A 10911-nucleotide genomic window follows, 5' to 3' on the forward strand; every position below is an offset into this window, starting at 1 on the left:
ATATCATTTTAAAGCATAGATCGCACTCTCCAAACTATGTAGAAAAGTGTAACTTGGTCTTCGCGTTCTTTTGCGGTCCTTCAGCCGGGCTGTCATATTATTCATATTTACCTCAGTAAACACCTTATAAGTGTCACTTTGTTCAGGGAGTCTAGGAATTTCGTAAAGGGGGGGGGGGGGGGTGGGGTGGGGAAGGGTGGCGCCAAGAATTTACATACCACCTCCGGGTTTAATCAGCCGACAAGCAAAAACAAATGAAAATACAGTCAAACCTATCTATAGCGGCCACCCAAGGGAGAAGAAAAAAGTGGCCGTTATAGACAGGTGACCGCTATAGACAGGTTATCCAACTACATGTGTGCATTGCCTATACATGTACATGTACATGTATCATTGTATACATCTATAAGTACTTAGTGTACATGTACATGCGTAAGTATGCACACATGTGTTTCATGCAATATTGAACAGTGCCGGTGTTTGTGATATTGTTGCACAGTAGCATGTTGTACAATCGTGAAGAAAGCTTAACACTAGCGCATTATTATGACTGAATAAGTGATGAATTCAGCGGTGATGATCACTGAACGTTGCCTATGAATGACTGGCACGGCCACAAATCAGAAAAACACGCTGAATTACCGGCTTTGTGGCCGCGATAGACAGGTTAAAATCTACCGCGAGAAACAAAATTTGTGGCCGCTGGCCCCGTTAGACAAGTGGCCGCTATACACAGAGCCTTTAACAGGGCTTTTCTCTCGGTGGATTTTTCAGTGGCCGTTGTAGACAGGTGGCCGCAATAGACAGGTGGCCGCTAAGGCAAGTTTGACTGTACCTCAATAGGTGTTTTCTCGTTCCCCTTTCGAGTTTTATCAGCTGACACGCATAAAATAAACAAACAGAAAAGGGGCTTTAGCGCAATAAATCGGCTGGCAAGGATTTAAGAAAATAAATGAAGAGGAGCGTGTCCATTGTCATACAATGAATGGCTGAACGATTTGTGTAAATTGTGCAATACCATTATTGCTTCGTGCATAACTATACTATTGTCATCATATCTTGGGATGGTGAGTGTTGGGTTCAAAAGAAACGAAAAGAAATACATAAATATATCAGTGAATGGATTAAAGGGACATTACAGAATTTCCGTAAAAGCTTTCCTTCCAGACTGATTATTGTTCACTTTTTGCCCTTTTTTAGCTTTACCTTTTCGCTTCCATGTGAACTCCATCAGGTTACGCGTCCTGTCTTCTCCTTATAGTATTGTGCCATTTGCATAAAACACATAGCATTTTCACCATGCATATACTGTTATGTGTGTACACGTTTTCTTTGAAAGTTTAACAAATTGCATGCTCTAACATCATACAACTATTTCTTGTACTGATTATCATTGTTATCATTCAAGAAACAGCAGACGGATATTTAGCTTAAAACAAGACTCATCTTACGTTCCCCTTCGCAGCGCACTCCCACATCTTCGTCATGTCCACAAGACCATGAATACACGTCCTCAAAGCAGCCCCACGGATATCTAAAGCACTCCAGGAGAGAACTCTCGTTCCCAGTCGGGCAATAGGTGTAGTCATCAAGCCAGATGGGACCGGAACCCTGCCCGAAGTGCGCCCTGTCGTACACCAATGCAGCCGAGGTATAACCAAGCTGTCTGCACACGGCGTGTGCTTCTTTCATGTCCCATCCGTCGTCACACACCGTGCCCCACTGCCCGTCACAGAAAATCTCTACTCGGCCCTCTCTCTCATCAGCCCCTCCAATGAGGCGCACTAAGAACAGAAACAAAATATGCAGACTAAATGAATCGTAATGATGTTGATGATGATTGGTAAAGGTGGAATATCATTAAAACGTTTAGTTTCAAAAGACATGGCATGTTCAACAACAACAACAACAACAACAACAACAACAAAGGAGTATCAAATTAATGAAAGATCCTCAAAATCAGCCACCTTACAATCTCCACACAAGATATTACTTTGAATAAACAATAGAGTGCAATTGCTACCCCTATTCTTCACCGTAGACTAGATCAGGGCAGGATAGGGGATAGGTCACTTTTTTATCAGTGTAATATTGTCCGTTTGCGATAGGCAGAGATAATACCCAGTCGTCATTCTGCGCGACCCGAAGGGTTACCGTGTTCGGGTCGCGCAGTTTTTTTCAAGGGTAACATACTCACTCCCTCGCATGTGATCTCACTGCCACGAGTAAAGAGGGTTTAGAGAAGAAGTGAAATAACTGAATAAGGGGAATAACTATATATGTTACACACACATACACATATATTATATATACAGTATATATATATATATATATATATATATATATATATATATATATATTGAGAGAGAGAGAGAGAGAGAGACAGTCAGAGAGTCAGAAAAAAACGTAAATGAAAGGACTAGAAGAGTTCTAAATTTGTTCAATCATCATATTCAACATAATCATGAGTATATGTTTTTGAAAGTTAAATCTGGAATGATGCCAGAAGAATCATGTTACTTACCAGTCTTGCCATCACATGGCCTCGAGCAGTGGGTGCCCTGGAAATCATTTAGGCAGACCGACATGGGAGTAGCACAATCTGCCATTTTTCATAGCAACAGGTAGAAACTTCGAATCTTCTATCATAGTCAAATTGAGTCATGGCCGTAGAAGTCGAAAGATCTATTAAAAAGTCAATTGCATTTTGACATAAAAAAAAACTAAACACATTTTGTAATGATATGATTCGCGATGTTATTTCGTGAAAGGTATTTGATTATTTTGACTTTATCGAAAATAATGTAGGATAAGCTTATTTCACTTCCGTCCTGGAGAAATAAGAATATTATTTAACTTGTTCAAGATCATATTCAAATATTCTTGTCGGAATCGCTGAACGTCAGACTTCCTCAAATCTCCCTCGGTCGAAATGCATGTGATGCTGTCTTCGTTATAGGTGATTTTTTTTTTTTGGTAATTCCATATCTCGTTGAATATGCCTAATTATTGTCGTATTTCTGCGTTATTTGGATGTTGAAGTACTTCAAAGAGTCTAGCATCCTTTTAATTTAGAGATACTATTTCCATGGTTTTACAGGATTTAGAACTGGAATGACTGTGTTCACATTAGAAATGATAAACAATTTAAAAGGCAGTTTTTATTTGTTTGTGACAAAGTGGTATGAAATAGAAATAATCGTGATTACTTGGTATTTTTTCTCATTTATGTAAGCAAGTTTTCCTGACAAAAGCCATTTCTGCTTTCTAGCAGTGAAGGAAACGAGCAAACACGTTCTACTCCTTTTCTCTTACATCTGTTTTCATCGTCTGGGCTAATTCTAGGAAAGATTTGCTTTAGTGAGATTCTCGATATTTGGGAAGAAAAAGAATGTTCAAATTTACAAGGCTTTTCCCCATTTTTTTCTTTACACATCACTTGTGTTCCTCCAAATGTCCATGGTAAATTAATTCAATTTATTGTTATCACAAAGAAATGTTTCAGAGAGCAAATGTATGTGATGCTAAATTGTTCACGGTCACCCTAGGTATACCGTAGACAGTCCATTCAAAGCATAAAGTTATCTTCCCTCTTCAAATGAGATTGCCGCATATGCTATGTCCGTGATGTCTGATCTTAAAAGTCCCACATTCTTGGAACCATAATATTGTTTCACTTTTCATCCTCAGTACCACCAAATGTCCCTTTAAGTTAGAACATAATGAGTTTATGTTTATACATATCAGAGTCTGAAAAAGTGGTAAATAATTCAAAGTATTAGACAAACGGATTAATTTTTTTGATAGTTTTTATCTTTGGCATTCCATGAGAAATATAAGAGATAATTTCTACGGAAGTCAATGTTAAATCGATAAGAGTTATTCTTTCAAGAGGTAACGTCGGTATAAAAACATATTTCGGTCCTGAAAGCTTGATTAGCTACATATATTCCAGAATCCATTTCGGAAATCAAGTTCAACGTAATACAAATGTCACCGCATGGGACGACAACATGAAGCCACACTAATCAGTGGCAGAATCAGTTCGTCAATTACGCACTGCATTTTCCAGCTTTGGGGAAAATGTTTTCATCGTTTTAACTCCAAATGCCATGTTTATACATATTTACAAGATAACGAATTGAAGGTGTCTGATTTCGAGCACTGTGTGATAAGGTGAATATGAATTCGGTTAACTCTATTTCCACTAGACAAACCGCTATTGGTGGGATTGTGTCAGTCAAATGTCGTGGTCCTAAAACTTCGTGAAATAAGTCATTGGATTATATTTTTTCATCGTAGAGAAAACATTTAAAAAGTCATCTCTGAGCGAATAAACCTCTTTCCCTCCTTCTGAAGTCATACGGTGTGATTTGGGAGTTTCTTTAATGATTTACAAAGGAAAACTGCTTAATTTTGGCCAATCTGGGTTCCACTTCATTTCCGTCTTGAGGTTACTCCTCGTTAATCTTACTTGTACTGGAGTGAAGACAAATAAAATGCACTCAATAGTCTAACCTTTACTGTTTTGGTTTGTCCGAAGTATTTAGGAACATCTAACAGGAGAAATACGAATGACAACTATCGATAATTGGTAAAATTTGCCCGTTTTGTGGTGTCTGAGGTAGAACAATGCTGTTAGTTCCGAATACTGTGTAAAAGCGAAAATCTAAAAAATATTCCATTGTTATGGCGATTTTCAGATAAAGGAGATTCTCAAGTAAAAGAATAAAGATGATAAATTACACATACCAGAGCGACTTAATGTCTACATCCTATAAAATATAGAGTGTTGATACACCAGAGATTGATTCACAATGAGTGTGACATGTCAACGCATAGACAATGCATATTAGCATGGCGAAACTTGACAGCTCTTTCGTAGCGTTAAACATGATCTTGCTGGATGTATATTCCAACAAAAAGGCAGGTTTGTCGAATTATTGCTTACATTGTTACACGAGTGTCCCAATCAGGGGCTCCATTCCAGTGAGATTCCATTTTGAGAAATTCATCAGGTCATTCTAGGATATAATATCGTAGGGCGTCTGCTGAGCAGCCATCCAGTTTCTGCCTGCAAGGCTGTCTTCCACCGGGATGATGATTGACGTGAATCTGTCTTCATTTCTGGTTTGTAGAAGTACTCCTAACCAGCGATGTTCATGCTTATCCCTTCATAAATATATCCTGCGCGTTTTACCCAACATTTAATGGCAGAAATGCTGAAGATAAAATCGTAGGAGAGAAATGAAAGAGAGCTGTATAATATGTGTGGCAGAGTGCACTTCCGTCTTTAGCCAGGGTACAATGTTATCATCCGGAAGAGACTGGGACCTTGGCATTGCATGAATCACATCCGCTTTGAAGTTTTTTGTTTTTGTTTTGTTTGTTCATGGCAGTTATATCAGTTGCATACATTGTGTTTATAATAGACGTCGTGCCGATAAAAAATTAAAACAGAAACCGCCGATAAGCGCTGTTGGATTTGCATGTGTTTGTGGCGTGTGTCTGTGTGTTGCTGAGTGTGTATGTGCGTGTTTGGGTGTCTTTCTCTGGGTGTGCAAATTCATTAATTTATGAAATTAAACTGAACATCCTATTTTTGTTCTGAATGCCAAAATTCATATTTCAGTCAATGCAATAAGGGTGCAATTATTCTTGCGTGTATTGGTATGACACTGCCTTAGAAAGTGCGTTTATGTATTTTTTTATTTGCAATTGAAGAGTTTGTTTGGAAAAACCGATAAGTTCATGTTTGAAGATTTTGAAGCACGGTCTCTGTCATGAATTACAAAATGACACCTTTTAAATGATAATTAATTATAGTGATATATTTGCGCATAAAGTTGTCAAAACAAATAAGAAAATGTTGCATTATATGGCATTTCTTTATACCCTGTACTGTATGTAACAAGTAAGGTATCAAGCGAAAGTTGTTGCTTGTTTGTTTGTTTTTGCTCTATCTGATGATGGACTTACTTTAAGATAAGACAACAAAATGGTTCTTGATTGGAGCATTATAGATATACAAGTGTTATCCTCAACTTTCCTGATACTCCTTGTACGGTAACATTAACAATCAGCAGTTTTGTACATAATATCAATATAAAATTTTAGTATAATATGTCATATTTCCGTGAGTGCACGCGTATGTGTAAGTTGCAATACATATGTAAGGTGGCTTTAGATGTGTTATTGTAGCTTTTAAGTACGGCTGCAAAAATATGACTCAAAGAAAGTTTATTTTCTTTTAATGAGGAAAGGGAATGTCGGGAGTTTTCTTTTTTTTTTCTTCTTGTTCTTTTGTTTCATTTCACTTTCATCAGGGTAGTAATCCCTTCCAGATGTGGAGGAGGGATCTCCCCCTCGTCATCTGACGTCACAAGCCGGTAAAACATCAAGTTTACCTTGGTGAAGTTCCAAGAATAGGTTGGCATGGTAGAGGGCAGAAAATGGTAACAAAATCGTAACATTAATGTTAAAATATCGCTAAAGCTGTTAGAGATTTTGGAATCAATATATGTTGTTGACGAAATGAATGTCTATATCGACACAATGATAAAAATGTGTTACAATGACACCTTGTTTCATGTATTCTTCAGACCCTCTATTTCATATTGAAGCAGCCTATTCACAGAACTGGTCGTCTGTACGCCATTTGTTATCCTAACGCCATTCAGATACCAGACTGCGTCTTCAGCTCCAAACACTTCCTCGCCTGTGCACACAGCTGTAACTTCCTGGTCTGGTGTTAGAGGATTTGGCACCTCTAATGTCACACTGGTACCGCCTGCATGAACAATATGAAAACGGCATCAGAAATTAGTGGAACCAATAATATTAGAAATGTTGTTACACTAACATTCTCATTTGAATTGACAAGTAACATTACAAAATCATTCAATGTTCTGCATAACATTCATTGCATTTACCGACGAATATGTCGTTTCATGATTATAAGACAATATACATCATACCAATCTAAGTTTTCCATTATACACATCTAAATCTTCCTTTTTCTATTTCCATTATACTGTATTGGATTTCAAATTTTCCTAGCAATGTCAAGAGAAATCTAATTTATACTTATGAAGGCATAACAATTCTAAATCAATCTATCTTTCATTAAACATTAATGGAATCATTATGGTACGATGAACAAGGAGACTGCAGTATGTGCACTATGTAAATAGCTTACCAGCATTGTGAATGGCGAAGAAAAACATTCCAAGAACGAACAACATTCTTCGGTCAGTCATCATCTCCAGCATCTTCGTAAAGATTTGTCAATCTAAAAGGCAAAAAAAAACCACAAAAAACAAAAACCAATGAACATTGAATTTCATCGTCAGTAATTCAAGCTGCAATGATATTAAATAGTAAAGTCATGACATTCAGTCTGCGTGATTAAACCAAACAGCTAAAACATTAATTGAAGGGTAGAAGTGATAACATACCAAATAATATATTTTCTTTGCAAGAAAAAGAAAACAGCCATTTATGACATCACCTTTAAGACACAAGATTGTTGTGTTGACGATGCTGAAGGAAATTCGTCGAAGTTCCAATTCGTATGTTATGGTCAGCTTGGCACTAACGACCTACAGGATAGGACAGCATGCTTTAAATAGGCCAATGTGCAAGGGTGAGTGTTTGTCCTATATCCAACCCGTGGACAGCACTAGTCAGTCGTTAATTGTATCAATCCGCGCAAGACTTGTATGCTTCTCTCCGGAACTATTCCTGCTCACCAACCCTACGAATGTTCTAAGCAGAATCAAAAACTTTGTTTATATCTAATAAAAAAAACACACACACATTTCTAAATGATATAAAGTAACACTGTCTTTTTTTAATGTCTTATTCATTCTGGTCTTTATCTCACGGAACTATTTCTAAGCGGGGCGAGATGGTATTGTTTCAATAGTTTGTTCTGAGACGGTGCGTGTGCGTACTTATCCGTGGTGTCATTGATACATCCTGGTTTCAAATAGAACGCAATGGAACCTTGGCTGCTTAGGTGTCTTTTCCGTCTATGTATTTCAACCTAATCAACACACACTCTGTGACACATACACTCTCTAATGATGTTTTTATCAGAATTTCGTTTGATGTCACCATCTTTTTTTTTTCACAACCAAGCGAGGACAAATATTTACCTTGATCAGCATGATCAAACTGAAAAGCTTCTGCCTAGGCCTCACCAAATAGACAAATGAAAGAACAATGTGACACAAACCCCTGCACTAAACAGGAAGTTTTCCAAAAAAAAAAAAAACATGCTTAGATTTTTTTTTCTTTTTTTAAACATCAAAATCATTACCCATGTCCCTAAATCCACCCTAACCACAACTCATTCTACCCACCTAAAACTCATCCCTGTCCACATCTTCACGCACACACACACTTACACACACACACCTTTTTATGATTATTCTTTATCTGAATTGCCTTCAATATCAGCTTCATTTTCACAAAGAAACTAGTACGCATAAAAATAAGTAGTTGCAGCAGATTTTTCTCACAAGTGTTGCTTAATCACATTATTTTTTACTGACATACAATAAAGCATTTTAGGCAAATCATACCATTTATACAAAAGTGATATCAAATTCGATATAGATGTCATAATACACACACACACACACACACAAACACGAAGATTCACACACAATTATAGGTTAGATTTCCTTTTTTAAGACGTTCACTGAGAAAAGAAGACAGGATATGGAATGATAGGTTTCATGTTTCATCTAGAGCAATTGGTAGAAAAGCAAGCACTGTGTCATGTAACTGGTGTCTGTTGGTTTGGAGGGAGCTCAAATATCAACGCATAATGAGTATTGAAAATTCGTTTCCTATCATAACACATTAGCAACACGTCTCTTCATGTTTACTCAGAAAGCAACAGTGTTGGGGCTAGTATGGTTAGCACTGTAATCAGATTCGTGTATGATGAGTCTATCAACTTCCTCGTATACAAGCTATCTGATTCTGCATAGGATGAGTGTATTTCCCTTTGAACACCAACTCAAAATGGCGGTATAATTCCACGTCAAAATACTCGCCGTGAAACAAGATGGGTGTTGGTGACCTAGAGCAGAATGTATGATGATTATATAGAATAAATCATGCCTGATAATAGAACAATTACATTGGTATCCAACATCTCCAGATAAAAATTCTGGAGGTGATCGTAGACAAACAATCTATTGAATGATTCATCAAGATTGTATTCCCTTTTTTCCGCCCGTTTGTGTCTAAGTCTTTCTCTTTTTTCTCAGTCTTCCTCCAATAGTAATCTTCTCTTTTATTAGGATACTCTCTATACACAGATTCCAAGCTGCATTGCTTACCACGCACTCTACCCACCCCCCCCCCATCCTCACATACAGATTATGCAGATTATGAATAAAGATATCGAAACCAACATGCAATTTAGAGTTATCAGAGGTAAGCAATAGGTTAGGTACTTTGTTTTATTTTAAAGAAATTATTTTTTAATACAATTGAGTATGTGAATATAAGAACGACCCAAGTCCATGGAAGACCATTTCGAGTAAACTGTAAAAAAAAATTCATATCTTTTTTATTTGTCTAACAATATTCTATTTAACTGTGATGGGAAGGCAACATTGTATATACAAATTAGATCATATATTAATATGACAATTAACATTTACATTAATTGCGGAGAGGCCAGTTTGTGTGATGGACTTGGATCGTTCTTTGAATCATATACATGGTATTCTGCTATAGAGATGAGAGAAGGATTCAAGATTCAAGATTCAACTTTATTTTCACTTCCATCAAATAAACAAAGAAATTATATACATTGCATATGTACAGGATATTTGTAATACTTGCAGAACATAATTTGACAAGGTACATATGAAAATGAGAAGTAGATGCGATTACATCTTTGTTAATATATACATAAAGCGTATAATACAAGTCAACTAAGGATGAGGATGGAAGTGGAGGGTCCCACTAAGAAGCAGAGCTTGTACGATATGGAACCCTCAGAAAATTCACAAGACAGCAATATAAAACAAAATAAACGAACCGATGTCAACTGACATCAAGATGATTGATTGGGAAGGGAAAAAGAAAGATAAGGAAAAAAAAGAGAGAAAAAAGAGAAAAACAAGAAGAAAAAGGGAAAAAATACAGCACGTGCCATCGTGGACGCAAGCAATTTAGATTCAATAATGTAAAATAAGTGATAAAATACAAGCTGGATTGAATGTAATGCAAAACATTTCTTATACGTAATTATGTTGGTAAGAATGCAAGAGAAAGAGAGAATAAACACATCGTTATATTTAGAACACAAACAGGGACATAATTAGAAGGAGGACTTATGTAAAAAAGAATGATGACTTGACTGAGATGATAACGGGAAACTAACTAGGTTGGACGTTGTAAAATTTCAATGAAAATAAAGGATGAGAGAGGGCGCTATAATATGAATGTAAGAATGACCCAAGTCCTTCATTCTTACATTCATATAAGATTTAACTCATTCCTTTCAGGCACTTACGGGGGTAATTACGATTTATCATTTAAACACAAGATGAGTCCATGCATAAACTACAATTTCCCATGTCAAACTGAATTTGGCCAAAAATTGGACTTGGGTCGTTTTTATATTCAGGTCTTCAATTTTCTTTTGGATGATTTTATTTTTATATAAAGAACATTTGAAGACCTGAATATAAGAACGACCCAAGTCCAATTTTTGGCCAAATTCAGTTTGACATGGAAAATTGTAGTTTATGCATGGACTCATCTTGTGTATAAATGATAAATCCTAATTACCCCTGGAAGTGCCTGAAATGAATGAGTTAAATCTTATATTAATGTAAGAATGAAGGACTTGGGTCATTCTTACATTCATATAATAGCGCC

General features: G+C 36.6%; 1 long non-coding RNA gene across 1 annotated transcript; it reads right to left on the reverse strand.

Moving 5' to 3' along the window:
* Positions 1–6534: 6534 nt before the first annotated feature.
* LOC139744080 (uncharacterized) lies at positions 6535–7619 on the reverse strand. Its single transcript, XR_011711805.1, has 3 exons — positions 7511–7619; positions 7199–7291; positions 6535–6790 (listed from the first exon to the last, which is right to left on the reverse strand). It is a non-coding gene; the product is annotated as an uncharacterized lncRNA (long non-coding RNA).
* Positions 7620–10911: the final 3292 nt, after the last annotated feature.

This window comes from Diadema antillarum, unplaced genomic scaffold, assembly GCF_040938485.1.
Source record: "Diadema antillarum isolate AM-2024a unplaced genomic scaffold, OU_Dant_1.0 seq00001135_RagTag, whole genome shotgun sequence".
Lineage (NCBI taxonomy): Eukaryota > Metazoa > Echinodermata > Echinoidea > Diadematoida > Diadematidae > Diadema > Diadema antillarum.